Consider the following 25,496-nt stretch of genomic DNA (forward strand, 5'->3'; position numbering starts at 1 on the left):
ACTTCCCCTGTTCGCTCTCCGAGCTTCCGGCAGGGGGCGCCGCAGCCCCCTCATCCCGTGACCCCACCCCCTGGGCAACCGTCGATTGGGCCGGCGCGTGACGTCACGCCGTTTTAGCCAAACAAATGGGTTTCAGGGCGAGCGTTGGGCTCCGCCGCGCCGCGCCGCGCCGAGCGCTCCGTCCGCCTCAGCTGTGGGGAACGAGTCGGGCCTGCCACCGCCGCCGCCGCCGCCGCGTCGGGCTGGTGCAGCCCGGGGCCAGGCCCCAGCCGGGCCAGGAGCTCAGGTGGGTCGGGTTCGGGTTGGGGTAGGACCTGGAGGGCTGCGAGGCCCTGCCGGCCGAGGCCACCGTGGCCGCTCCCCGCCCCCTCCGCCGCGGCGGCCGGCGCTCCTGGGGTTCGGGGCGGGTGGGGGCGGGGGCCGCCGGCGGGTCCCGGGCGCGGAGCGCCCGCCGCGCGCGGCTTCGGAGCCGGCACCGCGCGGCCCGCGCGGCCCCCCGGGCGCTCCCTGCCCGCGCGCCGGCTCGGCCGCCGGGCGCCCCGCGGGCCGCCGAGGTCGTGGAGGAGGGGAAGGCGTCGGAGGGCGGGAGCGGGGTGTCGGGGTGTCCCCGAGGCCGGGGAATCGCGGATAGGCCGTGAGCAGCCCCGGACCGGCGGGCTGAGGCGGTGCGGCCGCGGCGCCTCGCGCGCGCCCACCTGGGCTCGGCCGCCGCGTCCTTCCCTTGCCCCGGCGCAGGTGAGCGGGCGCCCGCCCGCCCGCCCTTCACCTTCCCCGGGGCTCGGCGGCTTCCCCGGAGTCCGGGTGCCGCCAGTGGACTGCGGGCTCGGCCCTGGCGGGCGATGAAGTCATAGGACTGCGGGTCCGCGTGTGTGTGACGTCAGGGGTCTTCAGGGACGGGGCCGTGATGTCATAATAGGCCCCAAGCCGGGACCTTCGTGGTCGCTAGAGCCAGGAGAACGGGGTAGGGGGAGAGGGGGGTTCAGACGTGTATCAATCAACCCACGCCTGGAATCGCCGCGGATTTGAACCGAAAGTTGCTCGGTGATCGGCGTTTTCCCATGTTAAATGTGGTGGTTAGGTGCTTGGACTTCCCACTTCATCCTTAGCAATCGTTAGGATCGTTGATAGGGAAAAACAGAAGGCCAAATAGGTGTTTTGGGAGGGAGGGATGCATGGAGGTGTTGGGCGTAAGTGCCTCTCAGGTCTGGAAGCTCAACGCCTAGTGGAATGGTTTGTGATGAGAATCGCTGGGGGGAAAAAAAATAGGACCAGTTGGAGTGCTGACAATTCAGTTTGCCTTCCTTTCGGGGCCAGCTGTCTGCTCGCATTTTTATGAGGGAGTGGCAAGTCGTCGGAGGAGTATATCTCATTTATTTATTTATTTTTTTGTGGCTCATTTATTTATATCTCATTTATTTTTCCGGGGCTTGAACTCAGAACACGGGCACTGTCCCTTAGCTTTTTGCACTCAAGGCTAGGGCTCTCCCACTTGAGCCGCATCTCCACTTCCGGCTTTTTGATGTTGAATTGGAGATAAGAGTTTGCTCTACTTTATTGCCCTGGCCTTCAGAATAGCTAGAATTACCGGCATTGAGCCACTGGCATCCTGCTGGGAGAGCATATCTTAAATGAACTATTTTTTTTTTTAATAAAAATAGGCTAACTTTGAATTCATCCAAAATTCTTCTTAAATAATCACCTGATATTCGAAGTTATCTAGGTTGTTTCTGCCTCTCCTCCCATGTTACCATGGATAATTGAAGGTTTTCAGTAGTTTCAGCTCAGCAACAAGCCTTTTTCTTGCTTTCTTAGTAAGACTGGACTAAAACAATATAATAACATATCCCAGGAGTGCCTGTCTCGACAGGCAACTAAAATTTTGTCTGTAATGCTTTCAAATATTTTTTTTTCTTTTTCTTGTTTTTTGGCTGGTCATTGAACTCTGGGCTTGGTCGCTGTCCTGTGCTCTTCAGCTCAAGGCGAGAGCTCTGCTGCTTAAGCCACAGCACCACTTCCGGTTTATTGGAGATGAGTCTTTGGACTTTCCTGTCAGGGCTGTCTTAGATCCTCAGATCTCAGCCTCCTGAGTAGCTAGGATTACAGGCATGGCTTGAACTCAAGGTCTTGGTGCTGTCCCTAGCTTTTTTACTCGGGGCTAGCACTCTTATCACAGCTCCCATTTTGGCTTTTTTGAGGGTAATTGGAGCCGAGTCTCAAGGACTTTCCGGCTAAGGCTGGCTTAGAACCGTGATCCTCAGATCCAGCCTCCAGAGTAGCTAGGATTATAGGTTAGGAGCCACCACTAGGCTGGAGTTTACACAATTTTAAACAGAGTTATCTATGCATATTGTTTTTCCTCTAAAGCATTCCAGAGTACACCTGAACAGAAGCTAGTCACTTGCAAAAACAACTCCTCTGACATTCCAGCATAGCAAGGCTTTTGTTAACTTTGCTATTTAGAATTTGAGCCTGGGGGCTGGGATGTAGCTCAGTGGCAAAGCCCTAGCCTAGCTAGTACGTGACCTAGGTCTATCCTCATTACTCCAAAAGAAGGGAAGATGAAAAAAATGCATTTTAAAAAAAAGCTGGCTTAAAATGGAGGCATAATTTCAATTAGTGTTTTCAGCAGGAAGCTTGGATAGAAGCTTGATTTTTTTCTTTTCCTTACTGACCTTGACTTGTAATAGATTTTTTCCTCTTAACGCTTCCTCCTCTCCATTTGCTCTTCAGAGATTTCTAAATAAAGTACTACTTGTCTAGATTTTGCTTCATGCAAGTGCAAATGGAAATAAAAGCAAATATTCAGGAAATAAAAGCAAAAATTACTTTTACTTTCATTGGATTTATTTTGGAGGGTAGTGATGCTGAGGTTTGAACATAGGGCATCAAATATGAAGCCAGAACTCTACACTTAGTAATATCCCTAATCCTGTACTGTTGGATTTGACTGGAAGTTCAGAAGACAGAGCTTTGGAATAAATCTTTGATTTATCAGGGATTTGATCCTCACTAAAACCTTGGGAATTCACAGCTATCGTTTATACAACAAACTGTTAGATTTTTTTTTCTTTTAAAGAAATCAGTGATGATATAGGGACAGTGATAAAATTTGATCCCTTGGATCTTCAGAGACTGGTAGCCAAATTGACATAAAAGTGCTGATATGGGAAGGTATCCATTAAGATGAAGATGGTCTCAGGTATTATGTAATGAATTGAAGGTATTAAAAAAATACCTGTGTAAGTGTTTACCAAGTGGTGGCCTTCTGAAGTAGGTTCCAAGGTACCATAGAACTTGTGTACTAATATAGATGGGAAGGGAAAGTCAATCTGAGTTGAAAAGCCTATAAATGATCATAATGAAATGCCTGCTCCTTGGCAAGTTCTTTTCCTCTCTAGTTTGCTTATAGTTAATAAGTTAACTAAGTAAATATTTGCTTTACAGAATGAATGTCTTATTGTATTCTGATATGATTGAAAAACAGTGACAGGTATTTTAAAAAAGACAGCTTATGTGTATATGATTGAAAAACAGTGACAGGTATTTTAAAAAGACAGTTTATGTGTATCTTGTATAACAAACCATAACATTTTTTTGTCTGTCGTGGGGCTTGAACTCTGGGCCTGGGCACTCTCCCTCAGCTCTTCAGCTCAAGACGAGAGCTCTACCGCTTGAGCCACAGCACCACTTCCAGTTTTATAGTGGTTTATTGGAGATGAGTGTCTCATGGACTTTCCTGCCCGGGATGGTTTTGAACCATAATCCTCAGATCTCAGCCTCCTGTACCTAGGATTACAGGCATGGGCCACTGGCGCCCAGCTCAAACCATAACTCTTATGGAACATTTTTATAGTCTGTTTTTACTTTTGGCAGGAGGCTTTTCACCCACGCTTTGCAGTTATGGGTCTAGGAAGCAGTTTTTACTTAAAAATGGTCTTATGGAAATTTGAGATTAAGATATTTTGTCTTTTTATTCACTTACAGCATTTGAAGGGACTAAATCAGCAAGTAGCTAGTGAGATAGCATCTTTCTGATGGATAAAGGCAAATGTTACGGAGAGTGAGAGTGAAATGTTTTAGAAATTGTTTAGGATTTGTATGTTGGGTTAATTATTAAGATACACATGTAAAATTTAAAACCTCATTGTTTTACTATACTACCTTGTTTTCTGAACTTATGTTCAGCCAGTTTACTTTCTATGGTTTTGATATTCTGGTAGATTTTAGTATTTGTTGGTGAGAAAACAGAGACTTCATTTCGTGTTACTGTCCAAAATTTGCAGCTGTTTAGACCTAGATACTTGGGGGAAGCCGCTGTGGTATAATGAATGCCTTCTTTGTAGCTTGTGTGTAAAGGGAAAATTCAGCAAGTACATAATCTTCAGTCTTTTGTAAGCAGCAACACAGAAAAAAGCATTACCTTCAAATGCCTTGAATTCCTATTCTTACCTTTGCCTAATTTTCTTCTCCCCTTTAGCTTATAATTATGATATTTTTCGAAGTCTAGGAATATAGTAGTAATTAAAATGTAGGTGTTTCTCAGTGTTAATTTCTCCTTTTATTTACAGTTTTATTTTCTAGATACTTCTTTGAGAAGGCACTAGATCTTAAATATTCAACTTCAGCTTTTTGTGTTTTCTATCTAGCACAATGTAAGTGTTAACCATGAAGCTAAGCATTGTGTGTGATCATAACATCAGACACAAGTTCTCTTCATCCAACAAAGTGGTTAAATATAATTATGCCAGAGACTGTAACACATGGATGAAATGTGTGTTGCAAGTAACATCCCTGTGTCATAGAGAGGGCTTTGGGTCTGAGAGGCTTGAATTAAGTCACGAAAGTGCATCCTTGTGTTACACCACATTGGCCATGTGTTTATCTAAAGGCTAGTTTAAGCGGAATGTTGGAAACTCCAGTAAAAAGAATAGAGAATAGATTATAATGGTCCAGGACAGACAAAAGACCTCAGCTCCACACATTTGAATTATCTAGAATGAATAGAGCTTAGTGAGCAAGTATTTTCTTGGAGGCAAGAAAAAGTGCTCAAGGCCACAAGTCGTCTTGTGTAGGCAGGCTAAAATTAGAGATCCAGAGAAGTGGGACAATCAGAGATCTATTCTTTTCACTCTCAGGCAAGTACATACCCTCAGTTAATCCTTTTTTATAGACTTGGGAAATAACATGAACCTTTCACACCATTCTCCTCTAGTCTTTACTTGCTTTTTCTAATGTTTCATAGTAAAAAATTTCAAATTGTAATTTTAAGATAGTCTGTAAAATATTTTGCTGAATTCCTCTATCTCATGCTTTTGTTATATTTCAGTGTAAGCATACTTTATACCTATATACTTCAGCATGGTTATCACTGTCTCTTTTTTTAGGTGAAATTTATATGTAGTAAAATGTACAAATCTTACACAGTTCCTTGTTTGAGCAAGTTCACACATGTATGCAGCCTGTACTTCTGTAAAGGTAATAGAACATTATCATCACCACAGAAAGCTTCATTCTTTTTTTTTTTTTTTTCTTTGCCAGTCTGGGGGCTTGAACTTAAGGCCTAGGCACTGTCTCTGAGCTTCTTTGCTCAAGGCTAGTACTCTACCACTATGCCACAGTGCCACTTCTGGATTTTTCTGTGTATGTGGTACTGAGGAATCAAATCCAGGGCCTTTTCATACATGCTATGCAAGCACTCTTACCACTAAGCCACATTTCTAGCCCCACAAAGTTTCTTTATGCACTTACTTTTGCTTTTTAATCTCCTGAAGCATTACATCCACCAGTTCTTATGAACTACCTATTTCAAGGACCTACATTTATTAGCAGCAGCACGTTTAGGTGATGTAATGCTAGGTATAAGAATAAAAAGAAAAGATGAGTTCAGTGCCAGTGGCCCATCCCTGCTACTCAGGAGGCTGAGGTCTGAAGATTGTGATTCCAATCCAGATTGGGCAGGAAAGTCCTTGAGATTCTTTAAAATTTTATTTTATTGTAAGGATGCTGCACAGAGGCTTGAGATTCTTATCTCCAATTAATCACCAAAAATTCAGAAGTGGAACTCTGGCTCAAGTGGTAGAACACTAGCTTTGAGTAAAATTCAGGCCCTGAGTTCAAGCCACAGGACACCCCCTCCCCACCACACACACACTCAAAGTGAAAAAAAGAAAAGATGAACATTAAGAGGTTGTTAGGAGGTGGGGGGAATAGTGTCCTTGTGTAAAAGGCTTGAGAAAAACGTTGAGTCTTTATCATGTGAGAGAGTAGCAAGAGGTACTGTTTATGAAGAATGACTGAATACTCCATCACCTTGATCTTAAACTTCCAGCACAGAACAGTAAATGACAGTTGTTTATAAGTGACCTGGGTCACTCATAGTAGTCTGAATGAAAAAAGACAGAAAATGATACATCAGAGGTGGATATGTTGCTGTAACAGATAGCTAAAAATATGGAAACAGCTTTGGACCTGGGTAATGGGTAGAAGCTGACATAGTTGTGGAGAAGATGCTCTGAGAGGAACCCTAAGGATAATACTAGTGAGGGCTCCGAAAAGAGCCGTGAAGAATTGTAATGAATAGATTGTTGGAAAAAATTTTAAGGGCCATGCTCATGACATCTCAGATGGAAATGAGGAACCTGTTGTTGGAAACTAGAGGGAAGGCAATCCTTGCAATCCTTGTAAAGTGGCAGAGAACTTTTGTTGAATTGTGCTCATGTCTATGCTTTGTGGAAAGTAAAAATTGTGAACAATGAAGTAGGTACATTAGACATAAATAGTTGGCAGAAATACCCAGCAAAATGTCAATAGTGCTTATAACTGCTCAGATCAGTAAAAGGAGAATTGAGAAAAGAAGACAATTTATAATCAAAAGGGACTGAGAACTTAAGGATTTCAAAACATTCTCAGCTGTCACATACTAGGAAGAGTGAAAGGTATGTTCAGGCAAAAACATCTAAGGTGTATCCTGGTGAACTTTGAATAAGGAGATTAGTGTGGGTAGTTGGACACCAGGTACTATTCATCAAGACAATAACTGCAGTGGTATGTGGGAAATCTTTAGGGCCGCCCTGCCCATCACAGGCCTCAAATGCCAGAGCCATGGAGACAGAAGGATTTCATTGTGATTTCTTACTTTGCAGTGTATCACCCTTTAGCCATCCTGACTGTGGCTGTGGTGGACCCATGTTACACTGGCCTCTTCCCTGGAGGTTATAGATCTTAACTTCGGCCTTGTCTATATGGTGTGATCTCCAGGGAAGAGTGGATAAACTGTCTTTTTTTTTTTTTTTTGGGTCTGGTCATGGGGCCTGAACTCTGGGCCTGGGCACTGCCCCTCAGCTCTTCAGCTCAAGGCTAGTGCTGTACCACTTGAGCCCCAGCGCCACTTCCGGCTTTTTTTTTTTCTTTTTTGCTTATGTGGTGCTGAGGAATCGAACCCAGGGCCTCATGTATGCAAGGCAAGTACTCTACCACTGAGCCACCTTCTTTGCCCCGATAAACTGTCATAGATTACTACTGCCACCTAGATTTCAAAGGATGCTCTGGAGAGCTTTTGAGTCCAAACAGAGATCTGTCTCTGGGATAGGCCACCATAGAGAACCTCCCCTAGGAGAATGAACAGTGGAGCCTGAAGAACCACCCGCTAACAACTTCAGCTTATAAAGGCTGCAGGCATATGGCTAGTGAGATGTGCCACTTGGGCTGTGCCAGCAAAACCACAGGAATGAAGCTATCTGGATCCTGGGAGCTGGAACCCCCAGCATTGTGTGTCTGAAAGGCATTAAACTAAATCAGAAAAGGTTGTTTTCTGGTGAGACCTATTTCTCCTGCTTTTCGCTTTTGGAATTGTCCCTGACTAACTGTTGTATTTGGAAGTGTATAACTTGCTTGATTTCACAGGCTCATGTCTGGAGGGGAATTTATCTCAGGTTGAATGGATGAATCATATCTTTGATCCTCCTATCTGATTTAGGTGTAGAATCTGTACTTTAAACTTGAGTTGTTGCTGCAATGAGTTAGATTCTTTGGGACTTTTGAAGGATTGGATGCATTTGGAGTGTGGGAGGACATGAAGCCGTACTGGACTAAGGAGTCAGAGAAAAGAACTATTTCTTTGCCTTTTTAAAAGGCTAGTTAGAAGTTTTGTTATAAAGAAACAGTAGTAGATGGGTGGTTGGTATCAGAGTTTGAAGGGAATCTGAATATTTTGTACTAGTTACAATTTTGTGGAAGTACAATTTTTTTGAGAAGCAAATCTTTCAGTTAAATCTTTATCTTGTTTGTATCCTTTATTCTAATTTGTTCTACTCCAGTAGAAGCCTTCTTTATTTTTGGTGTTCTTTTGTTTATTTTTTCATCTTTGTTGGAAGTTTTCTCTTCCAGAGCTAGACTAAATTGTGTTATTGGCCATTTTTGTTCGTTATGATTCAGCCATTATCTTTTACGCTTCTTAGTTATAATTTTTGTCCAGATCTTGCTTAGATCTATACAACAAGCAAATAACTCCTTAGATTTCAAACTATTAACTTCTTTTGTATATATCCCTTGAGGGGTCAAGAATCTGCAGCAAAAACATTTGTAGCATAGGATTTTTGAGAGGAAAATATATGAACTTTGGACTGAATATAAGATTAAATGAACTTGTAAGAATGACAGTGGAGAACGTCCCTCAAGGGGCAAGCATAGACCCAGGACCAGCGTTGTTGAATCAGTACTTGAGACAAGTTTACTACCTTGGATAGCATTGTCATGTTTAGTTTTGTCTGCTTCTGTATCTGAAGCAGGTATATCTGTTTGCCCACACTGAGGTCCTGTACAAAAATGAGTCTGTAGTACACTCAGCTTGTGAAAAATTGAATTAATTTCATTAATTTCCCCCAGACTCCCTTATTGTGACAGACAGGTAAAGTTAAAGTCTTCTATAATTTTGTTTCATCTGTCCAATTGTCTATGAGCTAGAAGCTAGTGAGATTAACTATCACTGAAACAAAACCAAGTCATTTACTGGCTAGCAGTGAGATGTTCACAGGTGAACTGTGACATAGTACTTGCGTGATCAGACCTCACTTTTGCTTCCTTCCTTTGTTTAATAAGCTTACTTTTATGCTGCTGTTCCTTTTGTGGTAATAGTGTGTGTGTCGTTGCTCAAGTCCTGTGTCCTCATACTTCATTCAGAGGGGAAGAAGAGTTCTATAGAAGCTATAGGATAGGGCTCTTAAACATTTTTGTTCCATAGACTCTTTGGCCATCTGAGACCTGTGGGATCTCTTTTCTGAGAGACATTTTAAAAATTAAATACAGAGTTATGCTGCACACATATACCCACACCCACACATTAATTGTGAGATAGTATTATGTGTTGCTTTATAGCATATGTGGAGGCTCACATCTGTAATCCTAGCTATTCAGAAGGCTGAGATTGGGAAGATTCTGGTTCATGGCCAACTGGGCAAAAAGTTCATGAGAATCTTTCTCACCCAGTAGCTAGGCACAGTGGTATATCCCTGTTGTCCCAGTTACACTGGGAGACTGATCAGAAGGATCACGGTTCCAGGCCAGCCCAGGCATAAAAAAGTTAACAGTGGCAAGGCAGTGGTGGCTCATGCCTGTAATCCTAGCTCCACAGGAGACTGAGACTGAGGATTGCAGTTTTGAAACCAACCCAGGCAGTAAAGTCTATGAGACTGTTATCACCAATTAAACACCAAAAAGCTATAAGTGGAGCTGTCGCTCAAGTGGTGGAGCACTAGCCTTGAGTACAAAAGCTCAGGGTTAGAGCTCAGCTCAAGCCCCAGCACTGGCATGTGCCCATTCTTCTCCCCTCTCCCCCAAGCAAAAAAAAAAAAAAGTTATCTTATCTTGAGGGTAGAAGCTGGGTATGGTGATTTGTGTCTGTCATTCCAGTTACATCAGGAAGTATAAAATAAATTGTGGCCCAGGCCTGGGAAAATACTGGAACCCTATCTCAAAAGAAGTAGCACAAAAATGTCATTATGTCTTGGTAGTAGATCCTTCCTAGCAAGCATAAGATACTGAGTTCAAACTCTAGCATTGTCAAAACAAGCAAAAAACCAGTTGTTGTGAGTAATAATTTCTAAATGATAATGAGCATGTTTACTATCTGGAAGTATCTACAACCAATAATCTGTGATATGAAAATACCTGTGATTTCTACTGATGACAGAATGACAGATACAGATAATACTGAAGTTTGTTACTTGAATTCATAGTTGAAGCAAATCCTAAATTTCAGTTGGAGGTTAGTGAAAGTAATCACGTAGGTTTTTTGTTGTTTTTCCTCATATGCCTTTATAGACATCCAGAATTCCACCATAAAGTCCTTAGAGGATCTGTGAGCTAGAATAGAGTTGCCCTTCTCAGATGCCCAAGAGCTATCTTCTTGTGTTTCATTGACTTTAGGTTATATTCGCATTTCTGAACCAACCACTAACACCAGAGAAAAAAAATGTGCTTTTTTTTTTTTAGATCTGAGCTTGTGGAGCTTGGGGTCATTCAAACCCCAAAAGTACAATGGGAGATACATGGAATTCTAAGGAGAAGTCAAGGGCCAGTGGATGCTATTAGAAAATATCAAATGAGGGGCTGGGAAGGTGGCTCAGTGGTAAGAGTGATTGCCTTGCATGCATGAGGCCCTGGGTTTGATTCCTCAGCACCACATAAGCAAAAAGAAAAAAAAAGCCGGAAGCGGCGCTGTGAAAAACCGGGCGCTCCTAGCTACTCAGGAGGCTGAGATCTGAGGATCACGGTTCAAAGCCAGCCCGGGCAGGAGAGACCGTGAGACTCCTATCTCCAATAAACCACCACAAAACCGGAAGTGGCGCTGTAGCTCAAGTGGTAGAGCGCTCGCTTTGAGCTGAAGAGCTGAGGGACAGCGCCCAGGCCCAGAGTTCAAGCCCCACGACTGACAAAAAAAAAGAAAATATCAAATGTACACTATGTCATCTTTAGTCCATTTTTTTTCCTTTACTATAGTCAACCAGTTGTTAAATTTTAAATCTTTTCCTGAAATGTTTATTTTTGGTACTGAGGTTTGAACTCAAGACCTATTGTTTTCAAGGTAGGTGCTCTACCACTTGAGCCATTCCCCTAGCCCTTTAGTGAATCCTTGATTTGTTCATTTTCTATATAATTTCTCTCTTAATATCCTGAGCCTATGTTGTACACTATCTGGCTTAGTTTATTGGATTGCAGAAAAAAGTTATTAAAATTTCAAGTTTTTCATCCTTTTAGTGTTTTTGAGTGTCTTTGAGACTCCTTCAACAGTCCTAGGTATAATTAGGTGATATCTTCAGCCTTACCTTTGCCCATTGTATTTCTCCAAATTGTTTTCTGTAAGAAGCCTGCTTCACAAAATGTCTGTGGACTCTTCAGGCCCTCTCTACCTTTTCCTTTGTATCCCTAGGGCATTTAGCCATGCACATTGCATATTGGCACTTTTAGATATATCTATATATTTGATTGCTAATTTTTTTATTTGTATTAGCCATATTCCAAACTTTTTATCTGTGTCCCTAAGTGGTACAGAATTGAAGATTAAGGCATATATTTAAAGACTTCTTTTTTCTTTAAAAAAAAAATTATTTACTTATTTTTTGGTCGGTCGTGGGGCCTGAACTCTGGGCCTGGGTGCTGTCCCTCAGCTCTTCAGCTCAAGGCTAGCACTCTTACCACTTGAGCCACAGCACCACTTCTGGTTTTTTCCTTTATGCTTATATGGTGCTGAGAAATCGAACCCAGGGCCTCATGCATGCAAGGCAAGCACCCTACCACTGAGCCACCTTCCCAGTCCCTGTCTTTTCTTTATAGTGCTGGAAATCGAACTCAGGGCCTTATGCATGCTAGAGAGTGCGGTTTTAGAATTAAAAAAATTTTTTTTTGTTTAAAATTGTTTGGTTCTGTAGAAACACTCTTGGGAATACAGAAGAGAATTATTGAATATCTGTAGTTTTTGAAGATAAAATTTGAATTTGATAAGGATGTCTCAAAGGACACATTTGTCTTATTATCCTAGAGCCAGGAAAGGCAGTCTTGTTTCCAAAGTAGGGCAAGAGATTTTATTTCAAGTCCAGTCATCAGGATTATTCTCTGGAGGTTCACAACCCTTTAGCCATAGGGAATATGTTTCTGTAGGTCTGGCTGTCACCTTTCCTAAATGAGGAGGTTGGAAATCAGGATCTATTAGCTCTTTTGGTAAGTATTGAAATGTATCCCAAGAATAAGTCCAAAGAGCGCCTCTGTGTGTGTCTGTCTGTCTGTCCATGTCCCCGTGTGTGTGTGTGTGTGTGTGTGTGTGTCCATCCGTGTGTCCGTGTATCTGTGTATCCCTGTGTTCCTGTTTCCCCATGTCCTGGGGGGGTTTGAACTCAGGGCCTGATCACTGGCCTTGAGTTTTTTGCTCGTTTCCCCCCCCCCCCCCCCCCCCCCCAATTTGGGCACAGATCTACTTCCAGCTTTTTTGTGGTTAATTGGAGATGAGAGTCTCAAAGACTGCTGCCTAGGCTGTGGCTTCTAATTGCAATCTTCAGATTTTAGCCACCTGAGAGGCTGGGATTACAGGCATGAGCTACCTGGCCTTTTTTATTCTTTTTTTTCCCCAACATTTATTCTTTTCTTCAACATTTTATTTGCCTACATCTTATTTAATATAATAATGATTAGCTTGATAAAATAGTATATCAGTACTCTGTGTGTGTGTGTGTGTATGTATGTATGTGTGTATGTGTTTATAGGCATGCACTCATGCACTGGTATTGGGACTTGAAATCAGAGTCTAGGTGCTGTCCCTTGGCTTTTTCACTCAAGGCTTAAGCCATAGCTCCACTTGGGCCTTTTGATGGTTAATTGGAGATAAGATTCTCTCACAACCTTTCCTGCCCAGGCTAGCTTCTGTCATTCTCAGATCTCAGCCTCCTGAGAAGCTAGGATTATAAGCAGCTATCAATTTGTGTGTGGAATTTTAAGGCTTGTTATTTTTTTTTTTTTAAGGCTTGTTATTTATATGACAGACTATGCTAATATACTCTTCACTTCAGTTACTTTTTTTCTTAGCAGGTTTACAGATATTATTTATATTCTTGAGCATATAGCAGTCTTTAAGAGTTTATTATTTTTATCCTTTATCCTTTATTATTACTGTGTCACTCCCCTCTTTGCTAAATATGAGTTGATTGTATAAGTTGAATTTGTTAAAGGCAAAATAAATGCTAACTACTGGAGACATCACATTTTTGTTTGATTAGCTAGCGGGTTATAATTTTTTCTCTAATTAAAATGTAAATTAGGGGTTGGGAATGTGGCTTAGCGGTAGAGTGCTTGCCTAGCATGCATGAAGCCCTGGGTTTGATTCCTCAGTACCACATAAACACAGAAAGCTGGAAGTGGCACTGTGGCTCAAATGATAGTACTATCCTTGAGCAAAAGCAGCTCAGGGACAGTGCTCAGGCCCTGAGTTCAAGCCCCAGGACTGGCCAAAAAAAAAAAAAAAAAAAAAAGTAAATTACGTTGCAGTATATTTAAAATAGCTAATAGTTAATAAATAAACAGTAAAAGAGTTAATAAAATAGTTAATAACTAAAATAGCATATAGTATAAAATACTTTAAAGTTTTTAGTGTGAAAGATTTAGAAGTTTATTGGTACTGGGTTTTGGCTTTGTCCCTTCCCTCTCACTTGATTTGCTTGCTTGGTGCTCTGCCATTTGAGCCATACTTATTGCCCTGCTTTTTTTGCTGGTTATTTTAGAGATGGAGTTTTGCAGACTTTTTTTGCTTTGATTGACTTCAAACTGTGATCTTTGGATCTCAGCCTCCTGAGTCGCTAGGTATCCTCATTGGCACCTGACTTACAACTTTAAAAACAATGTGAAGATCTTGTTAAGTGAAAAATCATGTTGATATTTTTTATTTATTAATCTAGAAGATGAATTATAAAAATTTTCTCTTTGAGAGACAATCTCTGAATTATGATCTCAGTTACTTAAGGATACTTTATATATTGTCAAAATCATCTTAGTTTGGTTTTTATTTTGTGTATCTTTCTTTACCTTATGTATCCTGCTTGAATATTAATTGTCCTATTGTAAAATGTAAAGAATGAAGAGTTGTGAAGCTTAAGAATTCTTTTTTTTTTCTTTTTTGGATCGGTTGTGGGGCCTGAACTCTGGGCCTGGGCGCTGTCCCTCAGCTCTTCCACTCAAGGCTAGTGCTCTACCACTTGAGCCATAGCACCACTTCCCGCTTTTTTCTTTTTTTTTTGCTTATGTGGTGCTGAGGAATCGAACCCAGGGCCTCATGCATGCAAGGCAAGCGCTCTACCACTGAGCCACCTTCCCAGCCCTTAAGAATTCTTTTATGAGTAATTAATGGGATTCTACCCCCTCCTCCTTTTAAGGGGTTCATTCTCCTTTATAAGATATAACTAGCCAGTTCTGATAGCCTCTCTTCCAATCTGAGTGATCCCAGCATTTAGGAGGCTGAGACAAGGAGAGGATGAAAGCTTCGTAGAGTTCATGATCATCCTGGGCTACATAGACCGCTCTTGTCTCAAAAAAAGATAAGATTAATTTTGTTGGATAACATAAAATATTACTTTTGTTTTGGTAAAGGTCTGAGTATTTTCAAGTATACTTGCTAAACTAAACATCTAAAACTTTCTGAGGTTTAATGGCTCTGCTTAAATATATGTAATCCCTTGACATAATCTAGTTTGAATTCTAAAGTTTTGGACTTTTGAATAAATCTAAAATGACATTTTGGAGAAACTAGAAAAAAAATCTTTTGACTTCCCACCTTTCTACTTGTGGAGCATTTTAGTCTTACAGGTTCTTGAAGAGTCAGCAGAACTTCAACGTATTGTTCTTGGCAGCCAGAACCTTAGCTTTATTCCCTTTTAGGAAAAAACCACATGAAGTTTTCGTTAGTGAACCTCAATGTAATTACTTAGTTTTGTTTAAGCAGTCAGTCATTTGTATTGTATCATTGTACTGTAGACATCTTATTCAAAGAAATAAAGCTTAGTTTTATTTCCCTGTGCATTGTATTTGCTTCCATACTGTTACCGTTCACTCATCAAATGGTAATTGTGTGCTTACTTTGAGCCTTTATTTGCATGTAGTCTGTTGAACTGAAATGCTTTATTATAGAATAACACTGTATGGAAAGTACAGTCTTTGCCCATAAGAATATTTACTTTGAAAGGAATAATGTTACCATTTGTGTCTACAGTTCTAAAGGACATGTAGAACAAAAATTTCACATTGCTTAGAATTTTTGAAGGGCTAGTAATTTTGTGTGTTATTCTCCAACCCTGTTTGAAATGATTTCACTTTGCTTATTATTTAGTTTATTTTTTGACTTTTAGTACTAGCCCAAGGCTTCATACTTACTTGATGAGTGCTCCTATCACTGAACTATAACTTCTGCTTAGCAATTTGATATTTATGGTACTGTCAACTGGAAGGTATAAATGGTATCTTCTTTATGGGTTTTAGTATATGACTATTGATAGTTTAAGAGGTTATTTATATTTGAGATAGTTCAATACTGGAGGTCTCTACTTTATGATCAAGGTGGTCATGTTCTGGTGTTGGTGCCAGAAAACAGGGTTTGCTGTTCAGTGATTGTGTGCTTAGCATTTGCAGGGCCCTGGGCTTGGTTATAGCAAAACAAAAGTAGCAGCTACAAAGAAAAATCTGAAAATATATGTTTGTTTCTGAGGTAAAGGATTTTAAAAATGCATATTTAGAATACTGAATAAATCCTGAATATTTATGCCTGTAATTAGAGTCATTACATGGAACTAGGGGATATAAAATTGTATATTGCTATTCTATGCAAAAATGAGCCGAGACTTAAATGTTGTAGTTAAGAGTAGTTTTGTTTTGTTTTGTTTTGGAGTCAGGGGTCTTTCTCTGTGGCCCAAGCTAGCCTCAAGCTCCAGATACTTCTGCCTCAGCCTTCTTAGTGCTGGGCATATACTATCATAATTGGTTCAAGAATAAATTTCGAGTAATTCTTGTTAATTGAAAAAGATAGTAGGGTTTATAAATGTATAGTTTGAAATATTCTTGTATAGAAAACTGGCTAAGATTAGTTTTGATACATATTTCAGGTATCACTTGAGTATCTTATCTGTTTTACAAGCTTGAAGTTATTTTGAATTGTAACTCTAGAATATATACTTCTTTTACAAAAAAATGAACCTTTGTACTTGATTCTTTCAATCAGAGAAAAGACTGTTGGCCTATTTGATTTAGTTAGTTGTTCTACACTTAGAATAGATAATAAGAAACTAAAAGATACACAGTACCTACTTAGAGCAGAAAGATGTGCTTTTTTTTTTTTTTTTTTTTTTTTGGTCAGTCGTGGAGCCTGAACTCGGCCTGGGCGCTGTCACTCAGCTCTTCAGCTCAAGGCTAGTGCTCTACCACTTTGAGCCACAGCGCCACTTCTGGCTTTTTTTGCTTATGTGGTGTTGAGGAATCGAACCCAGGGTCTCATGCATGCAAGGCAAGCACTCTACACTGAGCCACCTTCACAGCCCAGATGTGCTCTTTTTGATTATTTTCTTGCCCTTCTAAAGAACTGAGTTATCAGCTCCTTGCTTCTCTTTTTACCTTCCCAACGTTTTATTTTTACTCTTATTATTTTCATAATAACTAGTTGATCTTAGGAGTAATTCAGTGTAAGATCATCTTGAATCTATGGTCTAATGTACATTTGTTTTTTGAGTAGGTAATGTGTCACATAATTCAAAATGTAGTTTGAAGTTTCCTTTTGTCTTTTGGAACATTTTAGAAACAACTAATGTTACTTGCTCCCTATTCTTTCTGTATGTATTCTGTTCTCCCATTTTATTTTTTATTTTTCCCCATCAGAATGTTTTATTTCTATTTTTTAAAAATCATCTTCCTCTGAGAGTATCAGCAGAACTCTTTGTCAGTATTCAGTCCTTCTGTTCTCTGCACAGAACAATAGCTGGCTGAGTGGGCAGCAACTCATAGAGAAAGAAATGGAGTACTTGGTATGGTTTACTGGCACCTCATGGGAAAGGGTCACTGTGTTCATTGTCCATAGAGTGCCTTATCAAGGCCTCTTCTCCAGGCTCAGTGTGACTCTGGGACTTGTCCTCATCTTCAGAAAATGCCTTGTTTTTTTCCTCACCACTGACGATTGTTACCTTGGTTCTGGGGCTTGAACTTAGGGCATGACATTGTCCTTGAGGTTTTAAAAATTTTTTTATTTCCCCACCTCAAGGCCAGGGCTCAACCATTTGATCCATAACTCTACTTCTGACTTTTTGGTGGTCAGTTGGAGATAAGAGTTTTATAAACTTTCCTACCTGGGCTGGCTTTGAACTACAATCTTCAGATCGCAGCATCCTAAGTAGCTAGGATTACAGTCCTCAGCCATTGGTGCCACAGCTGCCTGTCATTATTTTTAAAAAGTAAATATGGACATATACTCCACATATGAATATTGTTCTTGCTTCCACTTAATAGTTATATTTGGTAGGTATATTAAGAATATACTTATATGGTGGGCACTGGTGGCACATGTACACATGCACACATACATATATATATATATATATATGTATATATATATATATATGTATATATATACACACACCAAATGTGTACATGTGTCACACCTGTCAGTGGCTTGAACAGCCAAGTGTTTTTCATGTAAAGATTCAGATAGGTACACTAGAGCTCATACAGCACTTATAACATTGCTTTTTTTTTCACATGCATTTTAAATTGAGGCATAATGAACATAGAAAATGCACAAGTATTAAATGGATAGTTCAGTAACTTTTGGCAGTTGTATGAATATACTCAAAAGTCTTAACGCCAAAGTCAAGATAGCTAAGCAGTCTATTCTCTTTCCCTACCTTCACTTTTCTGATTGTTTGGGCTGTTTTTCCCTCCCTCCCTCCCCTCCTCCTCCTCCCCCTCCCCCCTTTCTCCCTCCTCCTTCATTGTAAAGGTGATGTACCAGAGTAGTTAGTTATATAAGTCAGGTAATGAGTACATTCTTTTCCTACAGTGTCACCTCTTTCCTATTTTCTCCCAGTTTTTCCCTCCTGACCCCCCTTCCCCACAAGTTGTACAGTTCTTTTTCAACATAGTGTCTAGTATCACTCCTGCATTTATTCATTCTTCGTCCCACCATTTCTGTGCTTCCCCTTAACCTTCCTCAAAGCAGATAAACCTACATACAAGACAAAAGGTACAGAAATCCAGTGAAAAACAGTGACAAAGGAGTAAGAAAATCCACAAAAAACAAAAAGCAGAATAACAGAATTACTTGGGTTCTTTATCTTAATTTTACATGTGTTGTTGAGTCCTCATTGACCCACCTATCTGGATCTCTAGCTAACCCACTTAGAGCAGAATGCAAGAAGGAACAAAGGTCAACTTTGTGTGTGTGGGGGGGGGGGGGGAGAGGAAAGAGATACAGGATGACAAAAGGTAGTGCTAGTTTTTTGCCTGGTAGAACATTTAGGTTAAGGAAGTACTTCCAATGTCCTAATATGGTGAAAATGCCTTGAAAACACAAGACATAGTTTGGTAATGTAATGTTAAGTCAGATGATGCACATGCATTGATTTTTCGTTTTATTTAGATCAATTCTAAAAGGATAGTGATGGGCTAGGTGTAAAGTAACCCTTGTAGTAAATGAAGAGGAAGACAAGAGTTTCAAGAATTATCTGAAATAAGCTGAACTTGAGGGTGTGCCTTTAGTTCCAGGTACTCAGGGGGCTGAGATGAGAGGATTGCTCAAATTCAGGAGTTTGCCATCCCTGTGACAAAACAAAAAAATTAAAATTAGAGCATGAAGTTAAATTTAGCATTAGTTTTTCTTTGGTTTTCTATTTTCTCACAAATTCCTTAACATGTAGAAACATGTCTTTAGTTAATCTTTTGTTGCTGCTGCTGTTGCTGCTGCTGCTGCTGCTGCTGATTACTATTACTATAATATCTGTAGCCCAGGCTGGCCTCAATGGTTTTCCTGCCTCAGTTTCTTGAGTGCTAGTTAATTAGCTACCATGCCCAGCTCTAATAAAGTGTCTTTTAACCTAATGGTGAAAAAGAAAGTAATGAAAACAGTAATTTGGTTCCTTTTGTACAGCTTTTTTTTGTGGTTCTTATAATTCTCTTTTTAGTCTAAATTGGTTCAGATAAATTACATAAATTATATTTTGCTAAAGCTAACTTTTAGTAGACTATCAGGTTCTTCAAATGTTATTTTTATACTGGGTGTGTAATATACACCTATAGTCCCAGCAAGTGGGAGGCTAATGCAGGAAGATTCCAGCCCAGGGTACGTAACATCTCTCTCCTCTTTCCCTACCCTTTCCTCTATCCCCCTCCCTCTCTCCTCCATTCTGCCCTTTCTACCTTCTTTCTCCCTTATGCCTTTCTCCCTCCTCCATCCTTTCCCCCTTCCCCACCTTTGTTTTACCACTTGAGCTACACTTTCAGCCTGGAATATTTGCTGGTTAATTGCAGACAGTGTCTTGGCTTTTTCTGCTTAGGCTGTTTTTGAACTTTGCTCCTCAGATCTTAGCATAGCTAGGTTTATAGGCTTGAGCTCTGTCGCTGGCTGTATGCATTTTTTTTTTTTTTTTTTTGTCAGACCTGGGGCTTGAACTCAGGGCCTGGGCACTGTTCTTGAGCTGCTTTTGCTTAAGGCTAGTACTCTACCACTTTAGCCATAGTGCTACTTCCAGCCTTTTCTATGTGGTACTGGGGAATCGAACCCAGGGCTTTATGCATGCTAAGCAAGCACTCTACCACTAAGCCACATTCCCAACTCTGTATGCATGTTTTTCTTATACCAGATAGTAAAGTCTTAGCAAGTAGAGAGACTTTTTAGCTTCCATGGCACATGGTATAGCATGTACTTTGTGTGTTAATCCTGATTTATTTCTAAGCGAACTGAATTTTGGAAAAATGAGAAAAATTACTTCCGATAGCAATGTTTTGGCCCTCTGGATGGGAATGGGGCATTAGATTTAATATAATACCATGTTTAGTTCTTTTGAAATTGTCAGAAGAAAACTCCAAACAAGCTATGAGCAAAAATGAGCAATGAGCCTCTGTGTATGTACCAGTTCGTGTGACACCAACATTTGCCATTCTTGTTTGCATCTTTTGAAAAATTAAGAAGCAAATTCTAGATATCGTCATTTAGTTGTCATCTAAAACTCAAATATATTCAAGCAGAGGTATCATTTATAAGTAACCTTTTTTATTCATATAGAAATACTTATATTTTGCAAATGTTTGACTTTTTAACTTGTCAAAAGAAGTTTTAAACACAAAAGTAGATGGGATCCATGTCGTAAACTAGCAGTTATGAGCTTTCCACTTGTGTGGGAGGAAAAATAATCAGTTCATTCTCTTATTTGTTTTATCTATTCCCCTCCCATATCCCTCCTTTATATTTTCAAGCAAATCCCAGAGTAGATACTATTGTATTTACAGTGTTATTTGTTATTTTATTTATTTTTTCCTCTTTTCAGTACAAGGGCTTGAACTCAGGGCTTTTCATTCTTCCTTGGCTTTTTTTGCTCAAGGCCTGCACTGTACTACCCAAGTTAGCTTTTTTCAGTTTTTTTCTATGGTTAATTGGAGATTAGATTCTCACAGATTTGTCTGCCTGGGCTGGCTTTGAACTATGATCCTCACATCTCAGCCTCGTTAAATAGCTAAGATTATCTACATGAACCACTGATGCCCAGCAAACACTATGTATGTGTTTTTTACTCTTTAATATATATCTATATATGTATAAAAAGCAACCTTAAGTATAGGTCCCTATTCATTCCTTTATGTTATTGGGGTGGTGTTCAAATAACCATATGTAAGATAGTAGTTTTCTTTTGGTAATACTTTTGAGTCAGGATCCATATAAGGTTTCTACCTTGTAGGTAGGTGATTGGTAATAACCTTTAAGTTCCTTTAAATTTGTAAGTTTCATCTCATTTCTTTTTTCTCTTTTCCTTAGTAATTTAAAAAATTTTTAAGAATATGTATTTTGTCTTTTGAATTTCTGAGTCTTGGGGCTGGGGGTTTAGCCCAGCGGAAGGGCGCCCGCCTGGCGCGCACAAGGCCCTGGGTTCGGTCTTCAGCCCTGGGGGGGGAAAAAAAGAAAGAATTTCTCAGAGTCTAGTTTTTTTTTTTTAAAGGTGATCTTTATTTTTTTTTGGCAATTCTAGGAGATGAACTTAGGGCTTGGCACATGCTAGCTAGTTAAGTGCCACTCAACTACATCCTTGGCCTTCAGAGTCTGGGTTTTAATGATTATATCCCCTCCTTCCTTTCTCCCCCTCCCCCCCCCCCTCGCCATTATATGTTTCCTCTTTCCTATTCTTTTCCTTTCTTGAAGGGTGTCACTATATAAACTGACCTCAGACTTGCTGTCCTAGGACCTCTCCTGCTTCTGTCTCCCAAGACATGGGCTACCATAAGCTACCTCTCAGTATGTTTTTATGTGTTTTGTATTTCCTGTAAGTTAGTGATTGAATGTAGAGGTGTTCATTTTAGAATTTTAGAGTGAATGTATGTACAAGATAAAATTTAAAAATGGTTCAAAAGGCTTTATATTGAAAAGTCATTTTTCTACACTATACCTTAGGTATTCCCTATAGGATATTATTCTGTCTAGGATAAGTGATTTAGTTCTATTAAGCTTTTAATCACCTTTGGCCATACCAAATAATTGTAATTCTGAAACTACAGAGGTAATTCTTTGCAAATTTAAAACTTTTATTTAAATATAAAAGCATGGCCTTTTATATAAAGCAGAATTATAAGGTAAAATGATAATTCAAAGTTGTAAACCAGATTCCTTGGCACTGTAGGGATTTGTCTACCTGTAAATCAAGGGCAGTACTTTTTTTTTATTGTGAAAATACTGTACAGAGGGATTACAATTACATGGGCAAGATAATGAGTACATTTCTTATCAAGCATTGTAGCCTTCTCCTTTGTTTCCCCTTCCCACCCCCCCCCCCCACCGAAGTTGTGAAGTTCGTTTTCGACATAACAACTTGTACATCTCATTGTTGCAATGGGTCCACCTGTATCCCTATTTAAACGATTTGTTTTTCCCCTTCCCCTCCACAAATTATACCGACATCAAATACAGTGAAAGCAGGGGTTATACCATGGGGGAGGGACATACAAAGCAAAAAAGAAATAATCTTATAAATGTGTTAGAAATAATCACCTGAAAGAAAAAAACATTTGAATACATATCTTAGGGTTCATTTCCCTAACATCAACTTATCTGACCTTTTCTGCTTGACTCAGACATATACTAGATATTACAAATAAGGGAAAACATGGGACCTATGTTTCTTTGGGCCTGGCTGGCTTCACTTAATATTTTTTCCAAGCCTTTTCATTTCCTAACAAATGGGGCAATGTCATTCTTTCTGATGGAGGCATAGAATTCCATTGTGTATATATACCACATTTTCTTGATCCATTCATCTACTGAGGGGCATCTGGGTTGGTTCCATATCTTAGCTATAGTAAATAATGCTGCAATAAACATAGTCGTGCTGGTAGCTTTAGTGTGGTCTTGTTTGTGAACATTTGGGTAAATGCCCAAAAGTGAATTGCTGGGTCATAGGGGAGTTCTATGTGGAGTCTTCTGAGGAACCTCCATACTGCTTTCCAAAGTAGTTGAACAAGTTTACACTCCCACCAACAATGCAGTAAGGTTCCTTTCTGTCCACATCCCCTCCAGAATCTGTTGTTGTTAGAGGTCTTGATTATAGCCATTCTAACTGGGGTGAGGTGGTATCTCAATGTTGTTTTGATTTGCATTTCTTTTATGGCTATGAGGTTGAGCATTTCTTCATGTGTCTTATTAGCCATCCTTCTTTCCTCTTCAGAGAAATTTCTCTTTAAGTCTTTAGCTCACTTATTTATTGGGCAGTTGTTTCTTTGAAGATTTGTTGTTGGGGGATTTAATTTTTTGAGTTCCAGGTATATTTTAGATATGAGACCCTTGTCCCTTGTATGGCTAGTGAAGATCTTCTCCCAATCCGTGGGCTTTTTATTGATCTTGCTAGCTATGTCCTTTGCCATGCAGAAGCTCTGCAATTTCATGCAATCCCATTTGTCCAACCTTTCTTTGATTTGTTGTGTTTCTGGGTCTCTATTAAGAAAATTTCGGCTTGTGCCAAGACCTAGTCTCCTAATCCATCCTGTAATGTTTTCAGAGTGTCTGCTTTGACTCTGAGGTGTTTGATCCATTTGGAGTTGATTCTGGTGCAGAGTGATATATAAAGATCTAGCTTTAGTTTTCTACAAGTAGTTAACCAATTTTGCCAGCACCATTTACTGAAGAGGCAGTCTTTCTTCCATTCTATTTTTTTAGCTCCCTTATCGAAGATTAGAGGGCTATAGGTCTGTAGGTTCATTTCTGGGTTTTCAATTCTATTCCATTGGTCCTGAGGTCTGTTCTTGTGCCAGTACCAAGCTGTTTTGATTACTATGGATTTATTTGGTATTGATATTCCTCCAGCAGTGTTCTTTCTGTTGAGGATCGTTTTTGCTATTCGGGGTCTTTTATTGTTCCATATGAATTTTTGGATTGAAGGGCAGTACTTTTATTATGTCCTTTGGCATGTCTTGAATGAGAAAGCACCTAACACTGTATGGGAGAGGAACATGAGTGTTAGTTCTCTACTAGCATGACTATAACTAAATAAGCTTATTGGACTTAGCACGGGCTCATCCCTTCACATCTTTTCAATAAAAAAGCAGTCAAACTTCATTGGGTGTGAGATGCAAAGCAGTATGCTTTGGAAGGTAATAGCTGTTTTAAAGTTTACTCTTTAAAAAATACTCGAGGGCTGGGTATGTGGCTTAGTGGTAGAATGCTTGCCTAGCATTCATGAAGCTCTGGGTTCGATTCCTCAGCACCACATAAACAGAAAAAGCTGGCAATGGTGCTTTGGCTTAAGTGGTAGATAGAGTGTTAGCCTTGAGCAAAAGAAGCTCAGGGACAGTGCCCAGACCCTGAGTTCAAACCCTAGGACTGGCAAAAACAAAATAACCCCCCCTAAAACCTCAGAATATAAGATATTCTGTATTTTGTGCTCTTCAAAAGAGGAGATACACAAGAATGCTTTGATATCAGTAGGGATATCAGTCTCATTTGATATCAGTCTCATTTCAAAATACTTTTAAGACATTTCTTTTGTTATTTTGTGTATGTTGGTGTGAGTCTGCCCCAACCTTCTTCCCTCACTGGTGATTTTTTTTTTGTTGGTCGTGAGTGCTAAACTCTGGGTCTGGGCGCTGTCCTTCGAGGCAATTCAGCTCAAGGCTAGTGCCCTACCACTGGAGCCACAGTACCACTTCTGGTTTTTTTCTGCTTATGTGGTGTTGAGGAATCAAATACAGGGCCTCACACATGCAAGGCAAGCACTCTGCCACTGAGCCAACTTCCCAACCCTGGTGATTGGTTTTGAACAGTAGACGTTACACTCTAGTTTGTGATATTTCTACCCTTGGTCTATATTTCAACAAAAAGGCCATGATTGTGGTGACATATCTGTTTAATAGCTTTAAATGTCCTGCTGTATAAAGCAGCTATAAGAATGGGTACCAAACTGGGTGTCACTGGCTCATGCTTTGTAAACCTAGCTACTTAAGAGGCTGAGATCTGAGGACTGTGGTTTGAAGCCTGTCCAGGCAGGAAAGTCAGTGAGACTTTAATCTTCAATTAAGCACTAAAAAAGCTGTTAGTGGAGCTGTGGCTTAAGTGGTAGGGTTCAGCCTTTGGCAAAAATAAGCTCAGGGACAGTGCCCAGGCACTCAGTTCAAGGACCAGAAAAACAATTTTTACCAAATGACTTTAGGAAGATATTTGAACCTAAAGTCTGTAAGTTTGTTTTAGAAGGACTTGTAAACAATTTAAAAATTATTATTAAAATAGCTTTAGGAAAGATTAGTTCTATAGGTTTTGTATGTGTAACTGCCAGTAGCTTGAACTCAGGGCCTTGTACTGTCTACCCACCCATGCCTCTAGTTCTGAAAGAGCCAATTCTGATTTAAAACTTCAGAAAAAATTCAGAATATTTCTTTATACAGATAGCGCTCATTATAATGCTTCCAGTATTTTAGTTAACACTTTATATCTATTTGTGTTAACATAAAATGTGATTATTGTTGTCATTATTATTAGATATCAGAGAATTTTCTCTTCACTTCTTTCCCTCCCTCTCTTCCTTCAGGATTTTAATGTGCAGGTAAAGTTGAGAGCAGTTGCCTAAGGGAGGAGTCATAGGTTATTGGTGTGGCCTTCTGAATGAATATTGGTGCCATTTGAAGAGAAAATATAGAAAGGGACTTGTGTGCAATTTCTGATTGGAGTTGGCAGTTAGAAATAGGTTCTGATGCTCAGTGCAAAGTTTGTGCTAAAGATGAAATGTAGAGGAACTACT

General features: G+C 40.0%; 1 protein-coding gene across 2 annotated transcripts in view; it reads left to right on the forward strand.

Moving 5' to 3' along the window:
- The first annotated feature begins 144 nt into the window (after positions 1-144).
- Fbxo34 (F-box protein 34) overlaps positions 145-25,496 on the forward strand; it is a 74,879-nt gene continuing 49,527 nt past the window's right edge. The window contains exon 1 of one of the 2 annotated variants that reach the window (XM_042682508.1): positions 145-286. The gene's annotated coding sequence lies outside the window, so the exon portion shown is untranslated. The remainder of the gene's footprint in view (positions 287-25,496) is intronic. The other variant, XM_042682506.1, reaches the window with a different exon arrangement.

Source organism: Dipodomys spectabilis, unplaced genomic scaffold (assembly GCF_019054845.1).
Source record: "Dipodomys spectabilis isolate Male_0828 unplaced genomic scaffold, ASM1905484v1 ptg000073l, whole genome shotgun sequence".
In the NCBI taxonomy this organism is placed as follows: domain Eukaryota; kingdom Metazoa; phylum Chordata; class Mammalia; order Rodentia; family Heteromyidae; genus Dipodomys; species Dipodomys spectabilis.